The sequence below is a fragment of the Macaca mulatta genome, chromosome 2 (assembly GCF_049350105.2).
Source record: "Macaca mulatta isolate MMU2019108-1 chromosome 2, T2T-MMU8v2.0, whole genome shotgun sequence".
NCBI classification, from domain to species: Eukaryota; Metazoa; Chordata; class Mammalia; order Primates; family Cercopithecidae; genus Macaca; species Macaca mulatta.
Window position 1 is genome coordinate 145,528,064 of NC_133407.1, and position 15,600 is coordinate 145,543,663.

The 15,600-nt window shown below is 37.1% G+C and overlaps 1 long non-coding RNA gene across 2 annotated transcripts in view; it reads right to left on the minus strand.

The window, feature by feature from the left end:
• LOC106996838 (uncharacterized) overlaps positions 1-15,600 on the minus strand; it is a 165,453-nt gene that overhangs the window by 96,566 nt on the left and 53,287 nt on the right. Inside the window, exons 3-4 of one of the 2 annotated variants that reach the window (XR_001442922.2) lie at positions 5,681-5,773; positions 137-350 (exon numbers count right to left, since the gene is read on the minus strand). The exons of the other annotated variant lie outside the window; for it this stretch is intronic. This is a non-coding gene — a long non-coding RNA (uncharacterized LOC106996838). Of the gene's footprint in view, positions 1-136; positions 351-5,680; positions 5,774-15,600 lie in introns of those variants that run through there. 2 annotated transcript variants of the gene reach the window in all.

A 15,600-nucleotide genomic window follows, 5' to 3' on the forward strand; every position in this document is an offset into this window, starting at 1 on the left:
ATTATTGCTATTCTGATAGCATATTCCATTGCTAAGATATTTTTCTCTTACAATATTTTTAAGATCCTCATTATTGCCTAATTAGTAAGGAAACCATGACTTAGGTTAGTCTTGGGAAGAATGAACTAGGTAGAAGTGGCATCACAATTTTTATTTTCAACCTAAAGAAGAGAAAGCTAATAGAGCAATTTATAATGTTCCTCCAGATCCTGAAGAGTTCACACATCAGCACTGGGAACCATTGATTTCCTATTTTTTATGTGTGTACAGAAACACAGTCTTAGGCACAATGAGGACATGAGAAATAAAGGATTTACTCCATGCTCTCTGGTAACTTGCAAGTGAGTTAGCTATGAAATAAAGAAATAAACACAGGGAAAAGGTTATATTATGGCATGTGTATATGGAAAAAAAGTTGTAATACAGCATGCATATTTCTATATGGATAGTCTAAAATGCTTTATACAAACAAAAAAATGCAATAAAATTTCAAAGAACATGTGATTGATAACGCCTACAGTTCTGCTAGAAAAGAATAGAATTAAGCTTCAAGAACAGGGAAGAATTATGATGAAGGAATGAGAAATAGAATGCCTTTCCAGTTGAAGGGAAAAGTGCATGCAAAATTTCATCTGTCATTGCTGAATATTCAATGAGACAGTAGGGATATCTGCTTGATTAAAATAGCATAAGAAATTGAGTCAAATTAGCAATAACCAACAAGATTATGAGACTATTTCTATGCCAGCATGAAGATGAGAACATTAGTCTATAAACAAACCTAACTTGTAGTCAGTAAACAAACTTAACCTGACCAGATGAATACTTTAAATCAAATTAATGCAGTCATTGACAAACTAATCCTTTCTCACCGCTTTTAACACACCTCAAGCTTCACTGATAGTTCAGCCACTAACTCTGATAAATGATGGCATTGTTCGTACTACCCTCATCAAACCTAATCAGTCTAGGTATACTAACCCCATAGGAGAGTCATGATTCTAAAGGTAATGGGCGTATAGTGTCTGTAGTCTAGCCATTGCATTGCCCAGAGTGGACCATTATACTTGCCACAAGAGGGAGACTATCCTTATTTCCAAAAGGCCCCTGGTAAAATAGCCTTAATTTGGCTAAATTCTCATCTTTGTCAGCCTAGCAAAGCAGGGATCTCATTGTAGACATTTTGAATCTTTCATTGGCACTTTTATATATTATACTAATCAGTTATTTTTTCTTTACGTTTTAGTATGTAGCATGGTTATGGAACAAAGGAGAGACTCACAAACTGTTGAAAGAATAAATTAATGAATGAATTCTGTTCATGAGTTTTCATAAAGTAGCTCTGAGTAGTAACAGTGGATCAAACTTGGGCTTCTTGGTGCAGGCATGGTGTAGATTACTACTTCTGTATTGTCCTGGGAACTCAGCACATTCCTGCACAGATGATAGGAGCTCATCTGATACTTGTCAAGTAACTATGCTCAGTGATCACGGAATGTTAGAATGAAAGAAACATGCGATTCTGGTCTTTTCCTTAAAAGTTTCAAAAATAATATTACACACAGGAGCATTGTTCCACATCTAATTTATCTGAGTAAATCCCTATATACTACATCAATACTGAAGACATTGTCTGGTTTATCACAGATATTTATCTTCTAACAATCTTTGTCTTGACTCTTAGAGACTCTCTGCATTAACTCATAAAAGCATAGACACAACTTGCTGGAAAAACGCAGTTTTTTATTATGGGAAAGCCAAAGAAGTCCAGTATTTTGTTTATTGTTGGCTATCTCCTCTAACAATCTCTTTACTCTGTGCTCTGCACTTCTTATTGCTCTCTCTAGAATCATGATTCAAATGTTCTAGGTGATTTAAAGTCACTAGTGACTCTCAGTCTCTGAGACTGCTTGGGGCAGCCATCATCGTGTGACATTATGTCTTAATATTATGTCCTACAAACCTGAAGCCCCAGCCTACAACAAGTAACAATGGCATGCTGGGTTCACTATTCACTTGGCTGTTAATATTGATTTGATCTGAGAAGAGCTTTCAAATGATACAAACAAAGCCTTTCCTGGGAGCCCTTCATGTCTGAATTATCACCACTGCTTACTTTCTGTCAGATTTTTGAAGGCCACCTAGCAAGTATGATCTTAGACTGAGGGGCAGTACAGTAAATACAGTGGCTGGCTCAAGAGTTAGATTGTTGTTACAACTTGACTGCAAATTATACCAGTTGTGTGATCTTGAACAAATTCTTCAAACTTTCATTTATTTTTCTCGATAATAGGCACAATAATAACACCAGGCAAACAGAGTTCTGGTGAAGATCAAATCAAGTGTCTTATATATATTAAGCATTAACTAAATGTCAGCCACTTCTGTGTGTATAATCTAATCTTCAGTTAGAATTATTATGGCTTTAAAGTCAAAGAGGGCCAGATATGGTGGCTCACACCTGCATTCCCAGTAGGAGTTTTAGACTCCCAAAGGAGGCCAAAAAGGAATAGTTTGAGACAAGGAGTTTAAGACCAGCCTGGGCTCAACAAAGTGAGACCCCATCTCTACAAGAATTTTTAAAAGTAGCTGAGCACAGTAGCATATACTGTAGTCCCAGCTACTCAAGAGGCTGGGGTGGGAGTGTTCCTTGAGCCAAGAAGGTCAAGGCTGCAATGAGTAATGATGGCACCACTGCACTCTAGCCTGGGTGACAGAGCAAGACCCTGTCTCTAAAATGAATAAATAAATAAATTAATTAATAATAAAGTCAGAGAGATCCAGGTTAGAATCCTGTTGCTACTTTCAAACTTTATGAGCATCTGTTTTTGCCCTGATAAGCAAAGTCAAAGGTCAGTGCACACTGACTTTGCATAATGTTACCACCTCTGAATTAGTGTCACATACATTGCATGGTGCTAGTACAGTGAATGTTTTAGCTAGGCCACTGGGTGTGCAAGTAGTGGATATTTATATTCAGCATCTATTCAGGTTGATCACTGCCTATCTCGTACTGATTATTTCATAATTTGAATATCATACCAGGATATTAGTATCAAAGTACACGTTTGTTGCTTTTGTTGTCATATAGTTAGAAACAGATATTCAAGAAATTTTCAGGAAAGTAAAACAATATTCCCATCTACGGGAAACTTCAGAAGCTGCAACAATTCTAAGAACCAGCTTTTATCCCTCAAGACACACATGGATTCTGTCAAGGGAGTACCCATATCTCCTTGACACTACCTACTTATCAGGCTGCCCCATATTTTTTCATTCTCTTTTAATTTCCTTTTCTGGCCAGGGGTATTTTCTGTTCCCTCTTCTTCCCTTGTGCTCTTTTCTTACTATTAATTTTTCTAATTTCTTTATGTTTTTGAGTTCAAATTCTTAAGAAGATCAGATCTGCCAACTTCATATTTTAGACACTGCTACTCTGTAGATAGCTCATCTTTTATTATATGTTCACCACAGCTCTGTAGCCTAGACCAGGAAATGGCTGCATTACAAGGTACAAAACATGCTCCCCGCCCCCTGACCCCTGACCAGCTCCCCGACACGAGGAAGATGAGCAGAGCAGTTTCCTCTAAAATCTGCTTGGCTGGGGCAAGCATGATGATATCTGTAGGTAAAAGGTAAGGTGCAAGGATGCCACAACTCTCGTTTGTTTGACGTTTCACTATTTTATTTATGGAATCAGTTCTGTTGAATAGAATGATTGCTCATTATTTTTGAGGCTTGGATATTAGAACTTAGAAAATAAATTGAATTGGTCACTGTGTAAATGGTGCAGTCAAAGGAAGTGTCTGTTTAGGCCACTTCATTTAAAACATTGTTAAATTTAATTAAGGACAACATTGGTCCAAGAATGTACCTTCTAAGACGCAGCAGTATAGTATCAATTCTGTTCATGGTGTGTTGAACAAAGCAAAATAGATTAAATACACAAACAAATAATATAATATACAATTAGTTGCCACAGTTTTGAGCTGCATACGTATATTTCCTGATAAACAATGTTTTCAACTGTACAGAAAGAGTTAGCTGTAGTTTTGTAGCATGTTTACAAAATGATTTCTCTTTGACCATTGAAAAAAAAAGCTGCTATTGGCCAGGCACGGTGGCTCACACCTGTAATCCCAGCACTTTGGGAGGCCAAGGCGGGTGGATCACCTGAGGTCAGGAGTTCGAGACCAGCCTGGCCAACATGGTGAAACCCTGTCTCTACTAAAAATACAACAATTAGCTGGGTATGGTGTCTTATGCTGTAGTTCCAGCTACTAGGGAAGCTGAGGCATGAGAATCGCTTGAATCTGGGAGGCGGAGGTTGCGGTGAACCGAAATTGTGCCATTGAACTCCAGCCTGGGTGACAGAGCAAGACTCTGTCAAAAAACAAAAAAAGAAATAAAGAAGAAAAGAAGAAAAAAGAAATGCTCTTTACCATATGCTAAAACACTGTGAAAAAAAATTAGTAGTTTTTAATACTTAACAATGGATGCTAACAAAGAAATATTGCTTAAACCATGGAAAGGTTGAGAATAAATTATTTCATTCCTGTTTAGTTCTTTGGGCAAGGCATACTAATTTGTTAACAATTTACCTCTTCATCTTTCTTAGCTTTGAATAAACTCCAGTCCCCAAGAAAGAATGAGAATCACCAGAATATGAAACTTCCCTGTTTGACTTCCCAACATTCATCAATGCACCAAGACAGCCTCTTGCTGTGAGGTTAACAAATGAATAAATAACTCCATATTTTTCCAGTTTGTCAAGTTAACAACATGTAGATTTTTTTGCATATTTAAAAATCTACAACTAAATCTTAATGCCCCTGAAGCAGATGGAAGAAAATAATAGGCTTCCATTAACTGTGTCAAATTGTATAGGTCTTGGCCATCACTGGTCCTGTTGTGATGAATTTATTTTGCCCTTGGATATAATTTAATTTTCAATTATTCTAATTATAGTACTTCAGAACATCAATATTTGAGATGAGCTTCTCTAGTGTCAAGGACTGATTCTAGTTGTGTAAACCCTGAATATCTGAGACAGGTCTCAATTATTTTAGAAAGTTTATTTTGCTAAGGTTGAGGATGTGTGCCTGTAACACAGCCTCAGGAGGTCCTGATGACATGTGCTCAAGGTTGTCAGAGCACAGCTTGACTTTATACATTTTAGAGAGACATGAGACATCAACTGACATGTGTAAGATGAACATTGCTTCCATCTGGAAAGGCGGGACAACTTCAAACGAGAAGGGGGCTTCCAGGTCGTAGGTAGATAAGAGACAAATGGTTGCATTCTTTTGAGTTTCTGATTAGCCTTTCCAAAGGAGGCAATCAGAGTGAGCAGAGGGGTGACTCTGAACAAAACGGGAGGCTGGTTTTCCCTAAGCAGTTCCCAGCTTAACTTTTCCCTTTAGCTGAGGGATTTGGGGGCCCCAAGATTTATTTTTCTTTCACAGTTGTATCAGACTCCACAGGCAGCCTTGGAAACCATCACAGTTGAGGGTAGGTAACACCCATGTATTGCATAATTTTGTGCTCCACACTCTTATCTACAAAATTATGAATCTTATTACATATATTAATTTTGAGAAAAACTAAAAATGAAACAAAGTAGTTTCAAACTAGTATTGCTTTTACATCTTAAAAATAAAGTTTTATGTACTCTCCTTACCTCATCATAAATAGCTTGCCTTATTTAATATGCACTTGGCATTTTATCTGTTTTATTTCCATTTTGGGATATGTTAATTTTTTAATTTGTTACCTAAACAAAAAATAATACACAAATTATTCTTAGTCTTTACATATGTACTCGTTGAAAGATGAGATATATAAGTGCTGGTAAGTGCTTCAAGTAAGGAAGACATCTGGCCTATGTCGTGGGGATCGCATAATCACTGTGGTGACAGTTTCAGAGAGTAGCGTGTGTAGGGGTTTGAGGAGTTAGCAAAGACGAGAAGCATGAAGCACAGCCAAAAGGTTTTTTTCAGACACGAGATATATCTGAAGTTTGAAATAGAGTGAAGACCCATAAATGGGGAAGAAGTGAGGATTCTAAGTGTCTGAGCAGAAAACAGCATAAATTGTTGAGGATTTGGATAGTGTGCCAAAAGACAGATAAAGATTGCAGATAGCTGCAAGATCCCAGCCTCAGGGGATCTGAAGCCATAAGCATTAAGCATTTAGTCCTGCACCTATGTGTGTGTGTTACAGGACATGACAAATGATTAAAAAAAAAAGAAAAAAGAAAAAAAAAAAACACCCTAGATAAATTCTTAGTTCTGTCCTGTCTGGTGTCTGGTGCTAGGAGATCAGAGGAGAAGATTGTGAGTTGAGCTTGACTTTGAAGCCAATAGGACTTGTACAGTGTGACAAATATACCATAAGGGGAGTCCCAGTTGAGTCATACTTGTTGGTGATCCCTATTCCTTGAGCATGAACAGAACCTGAGACTTGCTTCTAACCCATGGAATATGGCAAAAATGATGGAATATCACTCCCTTGAGGTATAAGTTATATATACATGTAGTAGATATAGATATATATAGATGATACAGATGCAAATATAGATACAGATATAAATATCGACATAGATATAGATCTATGACTGTGGGCAGACAAGGATGATATGAGAGACCCTGCCTTGCTGGCGCTGAAGAAGTGAGCTGTCATGCTGTGAGGTGGGCTACAAAGGGGCCACATGATAGGGGACTATGGGAACCTGCAGGAGCTAAGAGTGGCTCCCAGCTAACAACCCGCAAGAAAGCAGAGCCTCAGCTCTGCAGCTGCAAGTAACTGAATTCTGCCATCTCTTATGTGAGCTTGGAACAGGACCCTGAGCTCCAAAAAGAAACACCACCCAGCTGACACCTTGATTATAGCCTTGTGAGACCTTTCAAAGGACTCAGCTAAGCCATGTCTGGACTTCTGACCCATGAAAACTGTGAGATCGTAAATGTGTGTTGCTGTAAGCCACTACATGTGTGGTAATTCACTATGTAGCAATAGAAAAATAATAAGATGGCTAGAGAAAAAGATGAGTATATTCTGCATACTCTAGATGTGTAGAACCACATGAGCTAAAGTACAGAGAATAAGACTGACATTCTTATTTGGACTTCTGCTCTGTGGTTCCATACATCTGTAGTATCCAGAATACGCTCATCTTTAATACTCCATATTGTATATTGATCCATATATTGAATGCTCTGTCACCCAGGCTGGAGTGCAGTGGCGCAATTTCGGTTCACTGCAACCTCCACTTCCCGGGTTCAAGCCATTCTCCTGTTTCAGACTCCCAAGTAGCTGTCATTACAGGCACCATGCCTGGCTGATTTTTGTATTTTTGGTAGAGACAGGGTTTTTCCAGGCTGATCTTGAACTCCTGACTTCAAGTGATTCACCCACCTCAGCCTCCCAAAGTGCTGGGATTACAAGCATGAGCCACCACGCCCGCCCTTTGAACAAGTATTTCCTGAGTGCCTACTATGTGTTAAAACTTGACCAGGAAACCAAAGGGGGAACTGAAATTAGGAGAGCTTAAGTAACGTGCGCAAGTTTAAAAAAAAAAATTATGTAAGAAGACAAGAATGCTGTAGGGGAAAATGGAGTCATGTTTGTGTGACACCCCAACCAGTAGGGTCTCTGAGTAAGTACTTAATCTTTATCTTTGAATACATCTTGTTTTTCTTGTTTCCTTTGCACTATAGTTTAAATTGTGTGTTAAGTCATCCTGAAAGCACTTATTTTCCTTGTGTCCAGGGATGCTTTAGGATAATATAGGAGTAATTAACTTAAATTATCTTTCTAAAACAAAAGTATCCTTTTTCTCTACTGAGTTTCCCAGAGTGTATAAAAGAACACTGAACACTGAAAAAGAAAATGAATCCTGAAGAAAAACAGATGCAGGAGCTGAATCACTGTTTTGATTTATAATAGAAACATCTAAGTCTGTAAAATATTGAGAACTTTGAACTTTGATCTCACTAAATTTAAGCTGTTAAATTGTTATGCTTTTCTGGGAATTCCTAAAAACTTCCCTGTATTACAATTACTGTGTCTGAAATTTTGTTCACTTGTAATTTTTGATTTTTTTTCTATGGTGTTAGAAGTAGAAAAGATATTTGTTCAATGCAGTATTTTAACAAATGAAGGTATATTTCGAAATAAAATAAAACTTCTTCTGCAGTGGATCTTGCTGATGCTCTACTAAATCTCCTCCAATCCCCTTTTCTCCTTGGCTGCATCCTTCTCCTGGCTTGTGTTTGCTTTTGTTTCTCTGTTGCACCTGCATTTCTCTTAGGAAGCCTGCCTCAACTGCTGGAATCCCTTTACCACCTACTGCAGCATTCTTAGGAGTTTCCTTCCTGCCCAGGTTGGCCCCTTTCTCCAGCAGAGGCTCTTAGTCAAAGAATACTTGCAAGTCCAACTTCCTTGCATGGAGGTGAACAACTCTGAGATTAATTTATGCTCTCGAGGTCCCCTGCAGGAATAGACAGGAAAACTCTGGGAAGACATCGCCTGAAACCACACCCTTGTTGAGTTTCTTCCACTTTTCTCTTTTCTGCTTCCCTGTGTCTTACTGGTTCCCTTTGGGGCGCTTCTGGAATAAACAGTTTCTGTAATAAATCCCAATCTCAGTCTGCTTCTAGGGAATCAACCTAAGACAGACACCTTCTTACCTGTTTGCTGAAGTGTCATCTTGGTTATCAATCCAGAACTGCCAAAATATTTGATACAAAATGAGATATTTCAAAATGCACAGGTGTCCTAGATTTTTGTCATTTTAATGACTTTTTCTGGATAAAAAAGTAGCTTGTATTAATTGTTGAGTTTAGAAAATGCACAAAAATGAAGTAAATTACATTATGTATAGTTTCTATTTATACCTTGGTAAATTTTTCCAAAAACTACCCCCACCCCTACCTCCAATCAAGACTACATCTTTGAGTATATATGCAAATTTTGTCTAATTAAAATTATAACTCTAATTAACATATAGAATTACATTCTGCTTTGTTGTACACAGGTGGTTTAGTTATTTAATTTTTTTTAATAAATGTCAAACCCTTTCACACTGTAAATTATTTTTAAAAGAACAAAAACAATGAAAGAAACAAAGTCAGGGTTAGAGCAGAAATTTCGCCTCTCCATTTTCATTTCTCAAACATAACCACTTTTCAAGATTGGTGCAGATTGTTCTAGATTTTATACACATACAAAAAGACATTTACACACACATACACACAGACATTCATAAAAATGTACATATACAATGCACATTTTTACTCTTATTTATAATGAAACTTTTTTATACTACATATGTATTTCTTACAATTAGCTTTCTTCAGTCTAGGAAACTGATGAACTCTTTCCACAGTAGAGCTTGGAGATTGGCCTCAATTTTTGTAAGTAATACATGAATGCTGTTTTTCCTGATAAACAAGACTTCGCTTTCTGTTCTTATGCATGTCTGTATGCATAGGTAGGGACATTTCTTCTATGTGCTGAAATCCTAGAAAGGCACCTAACGATTAGTAAGAAATGTTTAAATCAATACATACTGAGCACATTCAGAAAATATTAGCCTCTCCTGAATGTAAATCCTTAATTTCTCACAAATACCCCCTCCCCAATATCCCTCCTTCTTTCTCAAAATGTCTTGGTATAAATGGGTATGTGTGGCTTATCCATCCTCTATCAAAATGTTAGTAGTTAATACCAAATTGCCCCATATTAGTACAAGTTGTACTAATATATAGTCCAGTCAACATTTTATATGACCTTTTTATTATTATTATTATTAGCCTTTATACTTATAAATAATTCTCCTGTCTGTCTTTAATTTTAAGCTGTTTATTGTGTTACTTGCCATAGACAAATTTAACTTTTTTTCATTAAACAATTCCAATATTTAATTTCTTTATTACTTCTGATTTTTATTTTATTTCTGGAGAGGTACACATTCTCCAAATTAACATTTATTTTCATCTAGTATTTTAAGATGTTTTTTCTACCTTCTGGTCATGTATTTATTTGGAATAAATGTGTGTCAAATGAATACATTATGTTAGGGAAGATATGCCAGGTAAGAATCAAATACTATTTTTCACCACAAATTAGTAATCTATTGTAGCTATCCACTCCAATGAATGGTCCATCCACTACCTGTTGATTTTGAAATGTAACTTTTTCACATAAGGATATTCATATATGAATATAAATAGATGAATAGATAGATAGATAGATGTGATGACTATATGGATACCTAACTGTTTATATCCATCTATTCATGTATGTGCATTTTGGGGCTCTACTGCTTCACTGATCCATCATTTTCACTTCAGAACTATACTGATATAATTGCTGTAGCTTCATGGCACGTTTCCACATGTAGTAGAGCAAGATCTCAGTCATTATTCTGCTATTTCAAGGATGTTAAACTAACCTCATGCAAGAAAAACCTTCCTCTTTCTCTTGCTTTATGAAGATCTCTTGACAACATCTATATTTTCTACCTTGATAATTTCCTTCTAAAAGAAAAATACATTTGGATATGTTTTGTAAACTCTAGTAGTCATACAAATGTAAATTGTGCATGCCTTGTAGGTAGTAGTGTCTCTCCTATAATTCTCACTCATCTTAGGTACAGGAGGGAAAAATGTCACTTTTAACTATTGCCTGTAACTATTTGCCTTCTACAACCTCATTTTCAGGTTATTCACAGAACTTGGGGATAGGTAGTTAAAAAAATAAAACTTAACCCAATAACTAGTCAAGGACTTTTAAAAATGGTTTAGGTTTTTTAAATATAATTTCCTACTCTCTCTCAGAGATTGCTCTACCTCAAATATCTCTGCTTATCTGCTAAAGATGGTATCTGGGTAGAAGGGGAGTAGGTGTTTATACTTCTTCTTGTGATTCCTCCCTTACCCTGACCTCCAAAGCAATGTCCTTTGACCACCTTGGGGCAGTTAGCCCTGCTGGCATTTAGGACTGTGGACAGCATTGTTTTTGGTTTTTTTTTCTTTTTTTAGACAAGGTCTCACTATGCATCCCAGGCTGGCCTTGAACTCCTGTGCTCAAGCAATCCTCCTGCTTTGGCCTCCCAAAGTGCTGGGATTACAGGTTTGAGTCACTATGCCGAGCCATGGTCAGCATCTTTTGTCTGGGTATAGTCAAGGCCATGTAATACTTTTTGACTTTCTCAGCTTTATTTGAGCTCTTGCTGATGCTATACACTCTCTGATTGTCTGACTGGGAATTTAGCTCATAGCCCTTGGAGCAGAACCCCTAAGGGAAGCCTCTCTGCCCACTATGCCAACCGAGTGTTTAGCTGCTTTGGATATGCCTTTGCCTCATCAGACCCAAGGGCAACCAAGGAAACTAAATCTCTGCCTCACCTCTGCTTTCATGTGACTGCCCTCCCTGAGTGTGAGTGCAACCTACACGGAAGTCTCCTTCCAGATGAATAAATGGGTGGCAAGGCAAGAGTCACTCTCCTCCATGATTTCGTAAACTGTCAAATGTGCTTCTCCAAGCAGGACAGCCATGTTTGTTTCCCTCATGAGCTTCTCTTCTCTGATCTTGTCTTCTTTGTACCACCCCAGTGGGTAGATAAAATTATTTGTTTTCTTTTTACTGCCCTCCTATCTTATGCACCTTCTACTTTATCTCACCCATCTTTAATGGGTAACAGCAATATCTCCCTGAATATTATTTAAATTGTATATTACGTGAACAGCAACCCCTGGAGAAAACCATTGCACACAATGTAGATGGTGCCTCCTGTGTCTGTGCAACTTGGAAATCTTGATCTCCTCAATACAATGAGGGGATTTAACAATGAGTCCAACTGCATCAGTTAAAAGAAAAGAAAGAATAATTTAGCCAGTGTCTTAGAAGGACAATAGCCTGGTTTTCAAGACTACTGTCCTACTGAATTCTGAACGTCAATATCATAGTGTCTTCCTTCTGGCAAAAAAAAAAAAAGAGAGAGAGAGAGAAAAGATGAGGAATAAGATGAAAGCCAGGTGCTATAAAATGTCTAAGAGGAAACATTAAGCTACATGTATGCTTTATCCTTTTATCTTTAGTCACCTTCTCCCCTTTCTGCATCCTTTCTCATAGCTGCTGATGTTAACCACAAATAAAGACAGTATCTGACTAATTAAGATCAATTCACATTTCTGCAGCCAGGAGAGGTTAAGGAGTGGCAGAAAAGGAAGTGAAGTTCTTTGAAAGTTACTGAATAACAGACATTGTGCTTATAACTTTCCATATTTTAGCTTGGTTAACATTTGTAAGATTCATCTCTGTTTCACAGATGAAGAAACTGAGGCTCAGAAGAGTTTAGAAATTCTTCCAGATCATACATACAAAGACAGACTTGAAACCCCACTATGAGGAAGTGCAAAGCTATTATTCCTCATTCTAAGAACTTTGTACTACCAAAACAGTTTTAAAAGGTGGCCCTTGACTTGTTAAAGGGTTATGTGAATTAATCAGAGGTGCCTATGGGATAAATGTCACGCTGCTCTATGGTGCAATGTCAGTAAGCTTTTGGCCATTTCAGCACCTGTGGGCTTTGCCATCATAATTTCAAGGTTAGGCATAAAAGTAAGTCACACTCTGTTTTACAAGAATACATTTCTGCTGGTTTCTTAACTGTATTTTACTGCTGCCAAATCACCATACCTTCTCCTCATCTCCTTCTCATCATATGTACATAATACCATTGTTGAAATTCCATGATGTTCATGCTCTCATTTTTGAAAAATTTAACCTTGGTCTAGACATTAGTTATTTCCAGGAAAAATGTGACATGCATTTTAGGAATACCTAGATAGATTTAGGGATGATGTATTGCACATTCACCCTCATTTACTATTCAGCTTTGCTTGCTATTTAATTCTCCTGTCACTACCAAATACTTTAGAGGACTAGGACTATGCTATCTTTGTGATCATTTCACATTTTATGTCAATCCTCCTGCCCTTATGTATCATGCCTCATGTTTTTATTACATCTTATCAGACCTGATCTTGTCATAGAATGTTTCATTTTCTGCTATAACTAAGATTTACTGTGCCTAAGGGTTCTCAAATTTTAGAGCCTATTTCATTTTAATTTTGTGTCATTTTTTGAAATGAATTCCATAATATATTTGTAGCTTTGACTTGCCTCAAATTGAGGTTTGCAATTAATTTGCTTTTGAAACTGAGCCCACCTTATGTAATACCAAGTAAACGGTTATTTGAACAGAAAATTGGAATATCTTATTTGTGTCCTAAAAGCAAAATCTTTGTTGTCAAAGGGAGAAATAAATCTCAAGTGCCAAAGGAAACAATGTTTTGATGTCAACTGGGGTCGTGTTCCTCAAACACAATAGAAACTCAACTTTTGTTTGAATTAATTCTTTCCAGTTTTCTATAGGACTAGCTTCCTTATTGGTCTCTAAATTCCTCTGAGTCAGAAGAGCGATTCCCCTGAAGTGAGGAACTGATAAAATGACACTATTTATTGATTTAATAGATATATATTTTAGGTATGTTTTTAAGGCCCTTGTGGAAATAATTGCCAGTGAAGGTGCTGTTTTTAACTAACATAAGGAGACATAAGAGTCTCCGGCTTTAAAACAGTGGTGAACTTTAAAAGGAGACAAACCTTGAGGAGAAACCATCATATTCACAATAGACCTTTTCCTTTTTGACCTCAAAACTATATTTCTAGGAATAATTAGAGAAACACCAAAACATGTACTAAAAAGTAGGATTATTGGGGTCTTATATAGCAAATATACTAGAAACAATGAAAATATCTAATGACAGCAAACTGGTAAAATATGGATTTCCCATAGAAAGCTCTGCAGTCCGTAAAAAATTATGAATTTGATGATAGGTAATAATCTGGAAAAAGGTACGCAAAATTCAAGTAAAAATATCTAACTTAAAAAAAAAAAAAAAAAGTGAAACTATTAAAAATTTTTAGGCCGAAAGTGATGGCTCATGCCTGTAATCCCAGCACTTTGGGAGGCTAAGGCGGGTGGATCACTTGAGGTCAGGAATCCAAGACCAGTCTGACAAAAATGGTGAAATCTTGTCTCTAAAAATACAAAAATTAGCCAGGTGTGGCAGCGTATGCCTGTAGTCCCAGCTACTCAGGACGCTGAGGCAGGAGGATCACTTGAACCTGGGAGACAGAGGTTGCTGTGAAACCAGATTGCACCACTGCACTCCAGCCTGGGTGACAGAACAAGACTCAGTTTCAAAAGAAAAAAACAAAAAAAACTTTGTTTAACTATATTTAGGATATCAATTTAAAAATATATATATGTATGTAACCTCCTGACAGATTCTTCCTACCCACTGCACAAATAAAAACCACAGCATTGCAGTAAAGAAAGAGTTTAATTGACATGAGGCTAGCCATGCCATGTGGGAGAAAGTTACTACTCAAATTAATCTCATTGAAGTCTTGTAGGGTAGAGGTTTTTCAAAGGCAGTTTTGGGGTAATGGTGGGGTGGCTAGGAAATGGGTGCTTGCTGCTGACTGGTTGGAGTGGAAATGAAATGATAAAGGGTCTAAGCTGTCCTTTTGTGCACAGTTGCTTCCGGGTGAAGTTACAGGAGCAGTGAAACCATCAGTTGGTGGGTCTAGGTGGATCCATCGGTGTCAGACATACGAAAACCCTGAAAAGATATCTCAAAAGGCCAATCTACAATAGTGATGTTATCTGCAAGACTAACTAAGGAAGGTGCATATCTTGTGACCAGTCTACGTTTTATCAAATTCAGGCTCCTCTCCTCCTGCTACCCTAGTGGCCTCTCATTAATTAGCTTTACAAAGGTAAAGATGGTTGATTTTGGGGGAAGGGCTATTATCATTTAGCCTATAGCCTAAATGTCTTCCAAAGTTAGCTTGGCCTAAGTCCAAGGATAATTAAGGCAGTTTGAAAGCTAAAGGCAAGGAGGGGGTTGGCTAGATCAGATCTCCCTAATGCCTAACTGCCATAATGTTTTTACTTACATAATTTTTGCAAAGGTGGTTTCATGTATTTTGATGCAGAGAAAAAAGACGAAAAAAATTACCCCATAATGACAGTAAGGGTATACAATAGTTGGTGGAATTAAGGGAAAATTTTATATACATTTTATAACATCTTGGTCAATGTAATTTTTTTCTTCATCTTTTTTTAATGAGAAAAGATTTTACCAAAATTAAGGGTGACTCTTTTCACTAGAATAGACTTAATTCTTGGTTAACAACAAAGATAAAAGACAGAAAACAAAAGGTTGTGACCACCAAAGATTCATTATGTTGTACATTTGCTTTCTGTTTAAAATAATATTGGTTTCATCTCCCCGTGAGATCTCTTGGTTTATTTTATTTTATTTTTTCTCACACATATCCAATCAGATCTGAACCTCCGTTTCCCCAGAGAGTCATGTTGTGTTGACCAATCATCTGTATCAGAGAGGAAAAGAATCTGGGACTTTTGAACAGTCATTGTGCAGGCTACAGATGGGTAGTAGCTACATGAAATTCTTAGTCTATTTATGGCAGCTGACACAGGCAGGTTCGTCTTTGTAC